The 16,007-nt window shown below is 40.7% G+C and overlaps 1 long non-coding RNA gene across 1 annotated transcript; it reads left to right on the top strand.

Annotated features, from left to right (window-relative positions):
• Positions 1-9,259: 9,259 nt before the first annotated feature.
• LOC143526180 (uncharacterized) lies at positions 9,260-10,411 on the top strand. The gene is made up of 3 exons (XR_013133832.1): positions 9,260-9,674; positions 9,819-10,017; positions 10,297-10,411. It is a non-coding gene; the product is annotated as an uncharacterized LOC143526180 (long non-coding RNA).
• Positions 10,412-16,007: the final 5,596 nt, after the last annotated feature.

Genomic DNA, 16,007 nt, shown 5'->3' with positions numbered 1-16,007 from the left:
AAGTCTACTGTAAGATTCCCCCTTAATTTAGTCCTTGACATGTTTAACTCTCTTTTGACCGTATTTCTACTGACCTACCGTTGACACCAGGTATATATTCGCCATATATTTATTTAGAAAAGTTTAAATAGGCTAACTACACGTTTTGATCAAATGTCATGTTAATCACTAACACCAAATTGACTAAACCTGACTAAAACGTTTATGCAGCGAATTAACAATTTACTAAGCATGTTACTATGTAAAAGCAGGGTTGCCAACTTTTCAAGTTCGCTTGGAGTGAGATTTGAACCTGGAGGAGGTGGCGTGTAAATTGTTGAACGGGAGGGGGGGTGTAAAATGGACACAAATTAAGTATTATATCCCGATCTATCTATCGCCAGTCAGACACACCTGCTCAGCGCGCGGCCGCGGACTGATCCTGTAAACACTTGAACGAGTTGGACCGGGCCGCGCGCTGAGCCAGCTGATGCGAGCTGACGGTGTGCAGCGGAGATCAGAAAAAAACTTGTCCCAGTTGTCCCAGACTACGAAAACATACAGCCGCTGTGTCACTTATTAATACAAGTAGACACGAACTAGAAAAGCCTTGTCCACACTAATGTCACATTATTGATATCTCCCTGTTTGTATCCCACGAGTGACAAGTCAAGAGAGAGACGCCAGTTGCACACTGACACTGGGTCTAACTCACAGTCAAACTCAAGACGCCGCGGGGCAAATGTGGCCCGCCGCGTCATTTTATGTGGCCCGCGAGAGCTTAAAAAGCCAAATTGTCCAAAAAAAAAAGAGGTAAAAGTGAGCAAAAACTACATTTCCCACAATTATGTTACCCGCGAAGTGACCTGTTCCCCCATGTGTTCTCAGTGTAAAGGAGGTACAGTTCAAATGTTACTGTGTGAAATGGTAAAAGAGATATAGTTTATCAGCATGATTAATTTATATCAAATCTACTCCACCTGTAATAAACAGAGGGGGAACCACTTTTGTCAGGTTCTGGTTAAACGTGTTCCCTCTTTTTTCAGTGTAAATGATGTAAATATATACAGTAAAGTTACTGTGTGAAAGGGTAACAGATATATACAGGTTTATCAGCATGATTACTGCAGCTGAATATCCACGCTAGCTGAACTGTGTTGTGTTGAAACACTGTAAACAATGCTATGGATTAAAAATATAAAGTAAGAAACGTTACTACTGTAGAACTAAAACGTAAATGCATTCCTTTCCAAGACACAATTATAACAGCGAATGTATATGAAATAATACTACAGACTCATTACTGTACCATATAATGTAGTTTATTCATATCAGCAATAATTCATGCCCAATACACCATCCTCACTGGAGTCTGAACAGAGCAACATTTATATAAACGCTATAAAAGTTTAGACCTCAATGAAACACTTTGGATATACGGAGTGGAAAACGAAATGAAATCTAGCTCATCTTTAATATTAAAACCTGTTATAACAACATTCTTATGCTTTTAAGTACGAGTTTATATGGATCTATTTCACAAACTAAGTGAGAAACCGCTTACCCGAGGAACAGAAAGAAATACAAGAGCAACGAGAAACACGCAGAGCCCGTCTGAGCCTCCCGCAGCGCTACGTCATGATTTCGACACGCTACGTCATGATTTCGACATGCGCACTGTAGGGGGAACAGGGGGATGGGTTTCATAACCTAACAAATTTAAAGGATTTATGTTATAATAACTGCAACAAGCAAACATTTTTTTTACATTTACACAAATATATCTGTAATATTTGTAACTTGAATAAGTAATAAATTCAGAGGTATTTAACATTAAGGAGTAGGTACATTAATAAGTTACATATGGCCCTCCGTGGGCAACGATTATGCTGATGTGGCCCGCGGTGAAAATGAGTTTGACACCCCTGGACTCATCATGTGATCCCTCCGCCACACGGTTCACACTACTGAAAAAAAATAAGTCTGCATTGCCGTAAAGATGGAGCAGTCTAAGCCAGGGTTTAAACAAACTACGAAACGTAAAGGTGGCGTTGAAAAGCTGAGAGAGAAAAAGAAAAGCTGCTGTTACTCACTGAGTGAACAATGTAGGTTTCAGTAGCTTTCCAGTTGTTTTTCCCCTTTATTTGGTCAGGGTCAAGTTGTTAAGTTTGTTAGTTATTTTGTTATGCCTCTGTGTGGCTTTGTAATCATATTATTGCTGGAAGTAATATTGTCCATATGACAATAAAAGCTGACATATACACTACGTGCCATGTATAGATTCACATACAGTATATATAACTGCGGTTTCCTAAGTGTGCGCCTGCACATTTAACGTTGCTAGTGTGTTATGAGGCTAGTTTGTGAGATTTAGTATAAGCTAACTTTAGCTGCTAATGCGTGGACACATGTGACGCTAAAGTCAGTAACGTTGTATTTTAGGTTTGGTTGCTAATGTAGTTTCTCATAGGAAGCAGAAGTGGACCACTGTGTGTAGAATTACATCACATCTAATGGTAGTATTAGCCGAAGGCGCCGTTTTTGAAATGCGTGTCTCTGCATGTGCAGAGAGGGGATAGATGGCACTGAGTCTGGACAAATAGTACATGAATTGAAAACGAGTACATTGGCTGATTACATTTGTTCAGTTGACTGAAATGAGTTAAACTGGTAAGTGCTGCTGTTTTGTGTGTTAAGTTGTACTTTTGTTTCATAGTTTGGGTGTGAAATAAATGTATATGCATGTCCTTTTACATTTTTCTTCTTACATATATATGTGGTATATCATCTATTAATATCAAGGCATTTTTCTGTTTCGCCAGAGATAATCTCACAAGACTGTAAAGAGTGAGTGGAGTACATCGGGACAGTAGCCTAAATTTTAAGTTAAGGTAAGCTAAGTCATAGTCTGTAGAGAAAGTATGATTGTTTCTTGGCTGTAAACAGGGAAGCTGATGAGTTCTTAGCCAGTACACATACCTCCTGTTCGAACTCACATCATTACATATACTTAGTCTTACTTTTTTATTAAATAGATGGCCCATCTTAAAAAATGGAGAAGGCAAAATGCTAAGTTGCATGCCCTGGTGACATCAAACAGTGACTCGGAGAACGATCAGTCTTCACTTGCAGTTGAGGCTGGCCTGAGTGGAGCTAGCAACAGAGAACATTTGGATGATGCAGGGTGTGCTACAGACATTGAGAGAGATGATACTGCATGTCACCAGGAGGACCAACAGCATGACCAAGACAGTGAAAGTGATAGTACTGAAATGGGCACCACCTCAGACGAATCACTTGATTTATAAAGTGATTTGGCTGAATGGGCGGTTGAGAATAAAGCAACATGCACATCTGTCGACAACCTCCTCTCTGTGTTGAGAAAGCATGGACACCGGCTGCCTAAAGATGCAAGAACTCTATTAGGAACTCCTCGTCAAATAGAAGTACGCGAGTTATGTGGTGGCCAATATCTTTATTATGGTCTTGAGTGTGGAATTTTGAAAGTATGTTCACAGTATGAACGCGAGTTCACCAGAGGACACGACATACTCCTAAATTTTAGTGTAGATGGTTTGCCATTGTTCAAGTCATCCAATGTCCAGATTTGGCCAATTCTTTGCAGTGTGAAAAGGTTTCAGCCATTTGTTGTAGCCATATTTTGTGGGAGTGCAAAACCCAATTCTGTGAGCGACTTCATGTCAGACTTTCTTGAAGAGCTTAACAGGCTCCAGCGAGATCGAATTGCATTCCAAGATCATACCTTGAAAGTGAAAGTCAATGCTTTCATTTGTGATGCCCCAGCAAGAGCTTTTTTGAAATGCAGAAAGGGACACAATGCATACAATGGGTGCGAGCGATGCACTATTGAAGGAGAATATGTGGACCACAGGGTTGTGTATAATTACTATGGAAGTTATTCTGTCTCAATATTCAAATGAAAATGTAATACGCATTTACATTTACATGTTCCACTCATACATGCAACTTTGAGCTCAAAATTCAAATTCAAATGCAATAATTCCATTTACATTTGTAATGTGATAGATGTCTATTCATATTTCATTTACACATACATTTTGATGCTTTATATGTGTCTTTATTGAAATGAAAATGTATTTCCTAATTTGAATTAACAAGTTCATGTGATCATGCAAAGGTTGTATCAAAATTATAATTAAAATGCTATTAGCTTAATATGCTTTGCATTTCGTGATAACACGTTTGAAACGTAATTTTCAACCTCACCACCAGGTTAAAAAGATGTCAATATTCAAACGTTAATAGCGCCACCCCTGTTTGCAATAACATTACGATACCAACAGCGCTCAAACTGTGTCAAATTAGATCCCATCAGCCTTCCAATCAGATTCCACCTCCCTCCACTTTATTCAGCCAATTGGGTTCCCCTTTCCACCTCAGGGAGCTAATCAGGACGGGACTAAAGCACGCTCAGCACAGAGCCATATAGTTTCTGGCTCTGGCTCAGCAGTACAGGCGAGTTTTTGGTCTTGATTTATGATCCCTAATGCCAGGTTCACACTGCACGACTTTTCAGTAGTCAGGTTTTTGTGCCGTTCGCACTACACGACTGGTTGTGCTGTAATAGCGAGTCTTTCAGTTGTTGTGGCTTCAGTTGTTCACACTACATGACTGATTGGTGACGCGGGCTCACGAATTAAGATGGGCGTACACTGCGATTTTTGGCCCATTTTCAGCTGATTTTTCACTCGTGCGACTATTTTTGCGATCGGGCCGAGTTTCGGCTCAATCGCGTGTCGTGCATCGTATAGTTTACACAGGTAAACGAGGAGTGATTCACACCTCACGACCAACTCCCGATTAGAAATCGCAGCGTCGCAAGAATATCAAACATGTTGGAAATTCAAATCGCTCCTCGTGAGAGTATCGACTCTCCTTGCAATTTAGTCGTACAGTTTGTGCTGGAGCTGAGTACACGATATAAAATATCGTACAGTGTACACCCAGCTTTAAACGACTGGGAAATCGGCGACTCATCTGGCTGCCGTCCAAAAACACGAGAACACGAAAACGAAACTCGCGAGAACCAGCAACACCACATAAAGAAAAAAACAATGTACAAGTACTCCACATTTTCGTTATTATTATTTTTTTACCGTTTAAACACTCCATAGTCCCAAGTTGCCAGAATTATTTCATCTCTCTGTTGCAGTGAACATAGATATAATCAATCGCACTATTTCTCCAGTGCTGTCACAATAACTTAAACACAGTGTTGTAGTAAAGTTGTAAGAAAGGTGAGGATTTTGTGTGTTTGCTGGGTTACTGTTTTGAAAGCATTCTTGAAAGTTTTTTACATTCTTCAGAGATATTTTCAGCGGTGTCGCGGTTCTCTCTCCACGTTCCCATTGGCTGTAGCTAGACGCTGTTCCCATTGGCTGTAGCTAGACGCTGCTGCTGACTCTCAGTCGCCGACTGGGCTAGATATTAAACATGCTAGATATTAAACATGCTAGATATCTGCCGGTCGTCTGCGATGAGTTGACAGCGTCTTTCAGCAGTTCACACTACACGACTGAGCGAGTGCCGAGTGATCGCCGATTTGCCTCCGACCACAGTTTCTGTCGGCAATCTACAAAAAACAGTCGGCGACTGAAAAACCAGCCTAAAATCGTGTAGTGTGATTCGGGCATAAGGTGTAGTCTGAGGCCCCGTCCACACGACGCCGGAGGTTTTTAAAAACGGAGGTTTTTGTCTCCGTTTTCAAAAATATCTCCGTCCACACGATCAGCGTTTTCAAAAATATCTACGTCCACACGACGCCGGAGATTTTTAAAAACGGAGGTTTTTGTCTCCGTTTTCAAAAATATCTACGTCCACACGACGCCGGAGGTTTTTAAAAACGGAGGTTTTTGTCTCCGTTTTCAAAAATATCTACGTCCACACGACGCCGGAGGTTTCTAAAAACGGAGGTTTTTAGCCTCCCGTCCACACGAAAACGGCGTTTTCGGTCACCGAAAACGGAGGTTTTTGAAAACGCCTTCCAAGGTGGAGACTTTTGAAAACTCCGGTCTCGGCGTATTCGTGTGGACGGGGAAAACGCATGTTTAGGAAAACGCTGACGTCACATAGTGAGTCTGCGCATGTCTTTTTTTTTGTTTACATTCGCTCAGCTTGTTCAGCATGGATACGCAGCTGATACGCAGCCGTGAAACGCTGCAATTAACATGCCAGCCCATAGAGGGCGATCGTACTTCCCACAGAATGACATCAAAACACTTGAAGAATCAAATTAAATCAAATATATTTGTGTAACGCTTTTCACAACACACGTTGTCACAAAGCGCTTTACAGGATTTACAAAGTTAACAATAATGTAGCGTGTAGTGCGGATGATTGATTCAGGGAACGAGCCATTTTAAATACTTGCTTTCTTTATTAGAAAGCAGCCCTGTTTCAACACAACGGGTAATGCTTGTGAACTCGGACTTACACATACATTGAATGGGTGCGGGGTATCGAATGAGTACGAACACACGGGGGTGGTAGGTTTGACAAGCACATTAAAACACTCATACATACATCGATTAGAAGCTTACATTGTACAGACACATTCATCACATAGCACTTTATCACAAGCACATTACAGACATTATAACACTAAACTTAGCGACCAAATATGACACGAAAGGGATTATGGGAACGATTTGAAAAAACTGAACGCAGCGCATTTAGGTGCCTCCGCTGTGTTATGTAATGCGAAAGTAACATTAAATTAAACTGTACACATGTTAATAATCCGCCAATTGCAGTGACAACGAAAGCAATCACGGAGCTGTCCATGCTGAACAAGCTGAACGAATGTAAACAAAAAAAAGACATGCGCAGAATCCCTATGTGACGTCAGCGTTTTCCTAAACATGCGTTTTCCCCGTCCACACGACAACGCAGAGACCGGAGTTTTCAAAAGTCTCCACCTTGGAAGGCGTTTTCAAAAACCTCCGTTTTCGTGTGGACGGGAGGCTAAAACGGAGACAAAAACCTCCGTTTTTAAAAACCTCCGGTGTCGTGTGGACGGAGATATTTTTGAAAACGGAGACAAAAACCTCCGTTTTTAAAAACCTCCGGCGTCGTGTGGACGGGGCCTGAGACCTAGGCAAACTATAACGTAGAGGAAAAAAAACTCGTACGAAAGACAGACCAAAGAATAAAAACGTACACTGAACACTCGATTAAACAAACACAATCTATTAACCCCAAAGGTATAGTCTGAGACTAGGGAAAGGCATGAAACGTAGACAACGGAAGCTTATACTAAGGACTTACCACGGCATGAAAACATAAGGACCACTCGACTCAAACAAGGGCAATCTATGAACCCACAAGGTGTAGTATGGAGTCAGATTACGGTCTTTAATATGAGAGCGCAAAGATAAGATTCAATCAAGCAAGTCAGACACACTGAGCACGCAAAATCAAGAAAACCGAGCGCTGTTAAGTGCGCTCACTTCCCTGTTTTCAGCACGCGTTTCAGTTTTTTGCTCGCTCCTAAAATTTCTGCTCGAGTCATGATTACAAGTTACAGATCAAGGCTTGGTAGAGGATTACCTGCGGGTTCAGGTAATCATGTCGCGTCTGTGGCATTAACCACACTAAACAGGGACGCTGGGGGATGCTGGATATCACCACTCATCGGCATTACCGCTTTATAACTTTAAAAATACGACAGCACAAATGTTTATTTAAATAAACCAGCATTAACGAGCAGAAATGGTTTTCTGTTTCTGATCACACGAGACGCTTCACGGAGGTCGGCCGTCCTACCGCTGTAGTTTGAGGCACACAGTTGCTCTGCCACAGCGCTCAATTTGGCAATAACAGTCACATCAGCGCCAGATAAGGCTGATATGTCTGCCACTTGATCGATTAACATTTCACACTAATGTAGTGTAAATTCACCATAAGGACTCGTCTGCTACCCTTTGAATTAATCTAATGAGCGCTTCTGTGACCATGTCTAAAAAAAACTCGCCTGTACTGCTGCGTGCTGTAGTCCAGTCCTGATTGGCTGCCCGATGTGGAAAGCTGTGGAACCTGATTGGCTGAATAAAGTGAAGCCGTGGAATCTAATTTGACTATAATTTGACTATAGTGGAAGTGGAAATGGAAATGAAAATGCAATCTGCTCGGATTGCACTTTCAAAATGCATTTTTGACACAGTTTGAGCGCTGTTGGTATCGTAATGTTAGTGCAAACAGGAGAGGCGCTATTTCTCCATTAACGTTTGAATATTGACATCTTTTTAGCGTGGTGGTGAGGTTGAAAATTACGTTTCAAAGGTGTTATGAAATGCAAAGCATATTAAGCAAATAGCATTTTAATTATAATTTTGATACAACCTTTGCATGATCACATGAACTTGATAATTCAAATGGGAAATAAATTTTCATTTCAATAATGACACAAATAAAGCATCAAAATGTATGTGTAAATGAAATATGAATAGACGTCTATCACATTGCAAATGTAAATGGAATTATTGCATTTGAATTTGAATTTTGAGCTCAAAGTTGCTTGTATGAGTGGAACATGTAAATGCAAATACGTATTACATTTTCATTTGAATATTGATACAGAAAAACTTCCATAAATTACCAGGCAGAAGAGAATATTTTGTTAAGAACAGATGAGGAATTCAACAGGCAGTCTTACTCTTCACACCAAAGTGGATGCTCACCCCTGATAGATGCAGGCTTGCTGTGCATACGGTCGTTTGTGTTAGACTACATGCATCTGGTGTGCTTAGGAGTGGTTAGACGTTTACTAACCTTTCTCAAACAAGGACAAAGACAGTGTAAACTGTCTCAGAGGCAGATTGGTGAAACTTCATCTAAACTTGTGTCTCTGAATGGAAAATTACCAAGAGAATTTGCCAGACAACCCCGGAGTCTTGCTGTTCTGGACAGATGGAAAGCAACAGAGTTCCGACAGTTTTTACTCTACACAGGACCTGTTGCTTTTCAAACTGTGCTGCCTGAGAGCTTTTACAACCACTTCCTGACACTAACTGTTGCCATGTCCATCCTATTACACTCTGATGACCACACAAGAAATGCATATACTACCTATGCTGGGGAATTGCTGATGCATTTTTATAAAACATCTATAAAGCTCTACAGCCCTATCTTCTCTTCGTACAATGTCCACTCTCTTACCCACTTGGCAGATGATGTTAAAAATGTTGGAACTTCATTAAATGAAATTTCTGCATTTCAGTTTGAAAACCATCTACAGAAACTAAAGAAACGTGTCAGGAATGCAAAAAGCCCCATTTCACAACTGTCTAAGAGCATAGCGGAAATGGATAACACCAAAGTTTGCATTACACCAACACCACACCAGACATTTGTGTCCACCAAAAAGAAGGATTCCTGTTTTCTTGTTGGAGATTGCTATGCATTTGTGAAGGAAAAGAGGACAGATGGAATGTGTGTCTGTGATGTGTACCACCTCAACAATTTAGACAGTTTCTTTGATAAACCATGTGACTCTAAACTCATCAACATAGCACATCTGAGGCATGAAAGAAGAAATGGAAAACGAAAGCTAATTGAGCAAAAGGATTTGATGAGGAAAGTTGTCTGTCTTCCTTGTGGAAGTGGTCTTGTTCTGATGCCAATGCTTCATGGCAGTGAAAGGTGGTAAAGACATGGTAATTTCCTCACACACATTCAGTGTTTTAAAGATGTTGTGACCACAATATTTTATACAGAACACATGCCAACAAAAATCAGTAGTTACAATACAAGTTAGTAGTAGAAGCAGCTTTCAAATTGTGTTTCTGTTTGTTGAATAGTACAAGGCTAGAACAATGTGGGCAAGAGCTGTATGGAGAGAAGGCAGCACAGAGATGGAGGAAGTCATACCATCCTGTTGGGTGAAGAATTATTGTGTGTATTGGCCTAATCGAGGAGAAAAAATGGCAATGAAAACCTGCAAAGAGCCAGAGGATGCATGGAAAGAATTCCCTGTGATTAAGGTGAAACTTCAGTCAGGTATGTAATGAACACAATTTATTTAAACACTGCCAATTGCATGCTTGAATGAATTCAGAATGCATCTGGGATTTTGGGTCAGATGCAGAGAAATACATGATGCATGTGATCCTTGACTTCTTAAACACTATAGAACCACTGGTGTTTCATGGTCACGCTTTTTTTTCCTTCACTTGCTCTTTCTTCACCAGTTTGCATTGCTTTCCATGTAGTTCCTATTAATTCTATTAAATATATGCTTGAATTTTCTAATATTAATTATGTAATAATGGCTTTCAGATAACAGAAAGGAATGTGAAAACTATGATTTGACAACCACTGCTGAATTGAGCTGCTCAGAGGAGATACTACAGATTCCTGAAAAGAGGAAATCAAAGAAGAAGACCTACCTACCCAGACTATCAAATGGGTAGATGTTATACTGTGTGTGTGTGTCTATCTGTCTGTCTCTCTCTCTATTAATTTGGCCGATTTTTGTCATTTGTGAATTGATTCGGAATTGTCCACATCCCACATAGCGATGCATCCAAGAATCTGAAAATTCCCACCACTCCTAATTAAGGCTATCTGTTTCCTCAATTAATTAAAATATTGTATGGAACTTTTTGCAGATAACCTTCCTGCCAGTGATGCAGATGACACAGAAACATTGGATGTTGCTGGCTTTCAAAGAATAGAGAGTGCAGATATGTATCATGCATTCACAATTTGAATAAAATTCAGTTATTGAGTAGACCTCGTTTTACTGGTATGGTGTTTTGTCCCTCCAGTTCCATAGACATGAGCAATATATGCCAGGTTAATTGCTAAGACTGTGGGGCAGTTTCCTGGACATTGATTAAGCCTTGTCTTGGACTACACTGCATTTTGAATGGAGTTGTCACATTAACAAGAAAATATAGTCTACAACTAGAACATATCCCTGTCTGGGAAACTGCCTTCATATGTTGATGTTAAGACTTTATGTAGACTTTGTCACTCAAGAAGTAGTCATCAATGTAACAAAATGAGTATTAAACATTTTTCTTGGCTGTTCCCTCATAGATGAGTTTCCTCTTCCCCGTGTACCCGAAAAGTACAACCCACAGAGCATGAGTCGCCCCAGAGAGTCGCCCTCACTCAGCCCACAGAGCATGAGTCGCTCCAGAGAGTCACCCTCACTCAGCCCACAGAGCAGGGGTCGCCCCAGAGAGTCGCCCTCACTCAGCCCACAGAGCAGGGGTCGCCCCAGAGAGTCGCCCTCACTCAGCCCACAGAGCAGGGGTCGCCCCAGAGAGTTACTATGAACACTATGTTGACAGAAAGTTCTAAAGGACTAAGTATGGAGCCAGTGCAATCCCATGTTTGTTAGGGATGTAACGATGCATCACAATACTCAAATATGCCACAACTAATATCAGTTGAGATACAAAAAGCCTTTTGAAACAGCAGAGGGTGCTGGCACTGTTGACTTCGCTTGACCAGCCTCCTATCTGTTTGAATGGGCTTACCATTTCAGAAATGTATTTAAATCTGAAAAAAAAAACTCAAACCATTTATAGCATCTGATTTCAGTAATGCACAAAAGAGAGATTTTCTTGTTTGTTATTGTAAAAATAAATATAGGGAGAAAACTATCGTGAGAACTGGATCGTGAATCGCAATGAATCATGAGTAGAGTGCATTGTAACATCCGTAATGTGTACACATACACAAGACTTAACTAAGCACAGATTTTTGGCAGTTTTGTAAGATGGTGGCTAATGAGAGTAGTGAATAACCTAAGCTAAGCCATTTAAGTCTCATTTCTCTTTCAAATATCAATGTCTTCCCACCACAGAGCATGAGGGACCAATTAGAAAAGAAAAAAGGGTGCTTGAGGACACCAAGTGAGGGGACTTACAAAATATTCCTTGTGTAACGGTGGATTTACATGTACTGTACCACTGCGCATGCGCGCTCTTGTTGGGTATCCTGCGCGGGACTGCGAGCTAGTTGTAGCATAGCCTCCGGTCTGCTGTGTCTACCCTGAGTTATCTGGACAGTAATGGTGAGATGCGTGGGTGACTCCTGCCCTATTAAACACCACTTTTACCCCGCACGGTGTGTGTCCTGTGTGTGCCTCCAGAGAAGCCAGGAACTAGTGTATTTTACCTGCTGGCTTCTCCGCTACACGCTTTTCACCCATTACACTTGTCAACAGTAAATATTTTAACCCTTTCTTTATATGATGTACGATATATTCTTGTTTCTCAGAACTCTCACAAATGGCTTGATGGCCAAGATGAGCCTAAAGGGGAGATGTGGGAAACTGCCATTTTCAGAGTCTGTGCTCTGCAATGTCATCTGTGGTAAGTTTCGAAAAATGTTAATTAGGGTCTAAGTAAATTGTCAGATTTTGTTTTTCTTTTCTTGGGGCAAAGGTCTCTCGCTCTGTGTCTATAGAACTGTCACTATAGTTCACTAAGGTAAACAATAGGAGTGGGGAACATTTCTGATTCTTGGATACATCACCGTGCAGGACGTGAATCGATTCTCAAATGACAATTTTTCTAGACGTTAGCTTTAACTCAGAACGTAATAACAACGGAATGCACAAAGTTGAACTCAGAAAGCTTAAAGCACCACAGAACAATTATATTTTTATCTTTCAAGTCACGTTTAAAATTGAATTTGTATCGTGAGGAATGTATTTATTTATTAAACAGATATTATTAAACACTGAAACTGAGTGCGTACGTGTACGTTCCGCACCATGGACAGCGCGTCAGGGGTATGAAGTTAGCCTCATAGCTGCAGGCTTCCTTTTAATCTTCTAGCCCTTCTTAAATCACACAAAAGGCACAGGTTGCACTCGGTTCCAGAATATGACTCCAGCGTGATATTAAAAGATGAGCAGAGAACTAAAGTGATTTTCTGGTTTTAGAAACACACTTTCGACATGCAACTTATGATCTAAAAAAAGATCCTAATGGAAAAACAATGTACAGTTAAAAATAATTTGGCACTGTACACAGGATGTACAGTATTTATGACCATAAACTAACCTGTGTTTTGCTTTTCTTCTTTAGACACTGTTCTCAGCGCACACGCAGTCACAAAACAGGAGGTAATGAAGACAAAATACCTGAAATATGCACCGGAGCGGTTGGGTGGTGGTGGCCGCAAGAAACAAGATTGACATTTATACTCTACTTTGTCTACTTTGACATTCTTCAATACCTGCATACCTGCTGGGATATATATATATATATATATATATATATATATATATATATATATATATATATATATATATATATATAAATCCTATGAGTAGCTCATGTTCAGCAGAAAAAAAAAAAGCTGCTCGTTCTTTCAGCTTTTTCGACATTTTCTTGCCTTTTCGAATATCGATTAGCGAGGCTGTTTAAATAATGTGCACGCGCATGATCGCCGATTACAAAAGCCTGGCTTGAATTAGCGGGAACAAGTTGCGTCTGGATTTCGTTAGTGGAACGGAACTAGACGGAAGTGAACTGTTTGGCTAACTCAAGCGAGGCTCTCTCTAATAAGCGCCGCTTTCATAAGCTCGCTTCGTGGAATAGCCCCCAGGTCACCCCTACTGGATATATACGAACGTAAGTTGTCGAGTGGGGGGGTGGCGAACGTAAGTTGTCGAGCGGAGGTGCGGGATGGGGTGGCGAACGTAAGTTGTTGGTTCTCCGCCAGTTGAGTATGATGAGGCTCAACTGATGAGGCTCAGGGATTCCGTGTCATACAGCGCCGTGCTCAGGGTCCTAGTGCCTGTAGAATTAATGGCCCGATTAACGTAATTTAAAAACCAGGACATTTCCACAGTTTTAAAAAATATCCCGGGACGCCCGGGACAGGACGTGAAATACCGACATGTCCCGGGAAATACGGACGTTTGGTCACCCTAATATATATATATATATATATATATATATATTAGTGGTGGGCCGTTAACGGCGGTCATTAATTTGATAATCTTATTGGGCGATATAAAAATTATCGCCGTTAATCTATTCTTAAAGTTGGGTTGGGAACTGGGTCAAAATGGGTAAGCAAACTATGATGACTTCAACTTGATAGTTTAGCTCGGCTGTATTCCTAACCAAATTGCACAGTAGGGGCGAGAACGAGTTTTCAAACCAGTGAATTACAAATCGTATGTGTGTTTGCATGAATGCAGCCACGAAGTCGCCAGGTTTGCTTCATGGAAAATTCATTTTTAGGAACGTAAAGTGTTAGGCCTACCGGAGCGGAGCTCGGAGCGGTCGTTTTCTGCATGGTCCTAGCGCTAGATTCGTCGCTATTTAAATATTTATTTTTTAACCGTTAAAACTGCAGAGGACCAAAACCGGCTTTTGAAAAAGTCCCCCCCAAATTACGTCCGTGAGGTTAAATGTACTAATGTGACGTTCGGGCGCAGCCAAGGACGAGACACAGAATCCTCGGGTTACGGAGCAAACGTAACTTTTAATCCAAATACGTATTGCGCAACAGCGCACGAAGAACATCAAACACATACGTAGACCGTGTAGACTTAGACAACGACGAGCACAGGACACTGCGCGAGTGCACATTAAATAGACAAACTACATTAGCCCCACATGATTACGAGACGATTCACAGGTGAGACAGATTATCACATGACATAGCCATAACCACGGCTATCCACAGACGCAGACGATGCACATAGACTACGTAAACACACGCCCAAAAGGGAGGGGACGGGGTCCTCAAAGTGACAACTAAAAGTTGGCTTACATTTCAAATATCATGTTTAGTTGAATAAACATGTTATCAACCCCTTTTAATGTACAGTATAGGCTTACAAATTCATGTTTAATAATAAACGGAATAAACCGTTGAACACAAGTAGCATACATTTTATTGAACATGTTTTTCTTCAAATATCAAAGTAGAACAGCTTTCTCAAGCAGTCATTGGTGCATTTTGGAAACAGGATATGAGCCCCTGGTCTAATGCACCCTCTGTATTAAGAAACCCTATCTCAAAAACTGACTTTTAAGTAGCACGCATATGAGCCATTTTAATATAGATTAATCTAGATTAATTTCAAGATTTCAGTGAGATTAATCTAGATTAAAAAAATTAATCTATGCCCACCCTAATTATATATATATATATATATATATATATATATATATATATATATATATATATATATATATACATACACACAGAGGCGGTCCTTGCATAGAGGCGTTCCTAGGCAATTGCCTTGAGCCCCTCCCACTGCAGCCCACTGTAGGGGCCCTCTGACTAGCTAACTTAAGCCTGGTTTCTACTTTCGCGAGTGACCGTAGCGCGCGACTCTGCGCACGGTGGAAGCGTTTATACTTTCCGCGTGCAGTGTTCTCTGAAACGATATGTGGTAGTATAAAGAAACACCCCTCAGAAACAGGGGAATGAACATTTACCTGACCAATTTTAATGTTGCTTTGTGTTTCAGGTTTGAATGTGCTGGAATTTAGGCTAAAGTACTTGAAAATGCTTGAAATTGTAACTACTTCGTTTCACAACAAATAGCTGTCTGACTGAACAGTTTTCTTGTATTACGTTAACAAATACGAGCCTCTTGTAATTCCAGGACGAAACATGAGAGAACGTGAAGACGTTAAGATTGGGCGTTTTGAAAATAAACAACCATTAAATAATGTGATTAAAAGCGAATTCTTTCTAATCATTTCGAGTATATGTATAAATATTTAACTTATTTAAGTTTTTCGTGCTGAGAAATATTGAACTGGACCTTGAAAGTGACGTACAAGTGCTTTAATTCCACCTTGTAAAGGTGTATGAGCCCAGCAAACATGACTTTGTTCATTTCGCTGAGACGCGGCGCGCGCGAAGTTACAAAATTCGAGAGGTGCCCTCGCACACGGACGGAACCACAGCAATTACGTCATTTTCGCCGCGCGGACCCTCGCGACGCGTCAAGTATAAACCAGGCTTTATTTCTCGCATATTAATGTTAATGG

This window comes from Brachyhypopomus gauderio, chromosome 1, assembly GCF_052324685.1.
Source record: "Brachyhypopomus gauderio isolate BG-103 chromosome 1, BGAUD_0.2, whole genome shotgun sequence".
Taxonomy (NCBI): Eukaryota; Metazoa; Chordata; class Actinopteri; order Gymnotiformes; family Hypopomidae; genus Brachyhypopomus; species Brachyhypopomus gauderio.
Note: the sequence above shows the minus strand (reverse complement) of the source record. Positions and strands in the feature narration are given on the sequence as shown.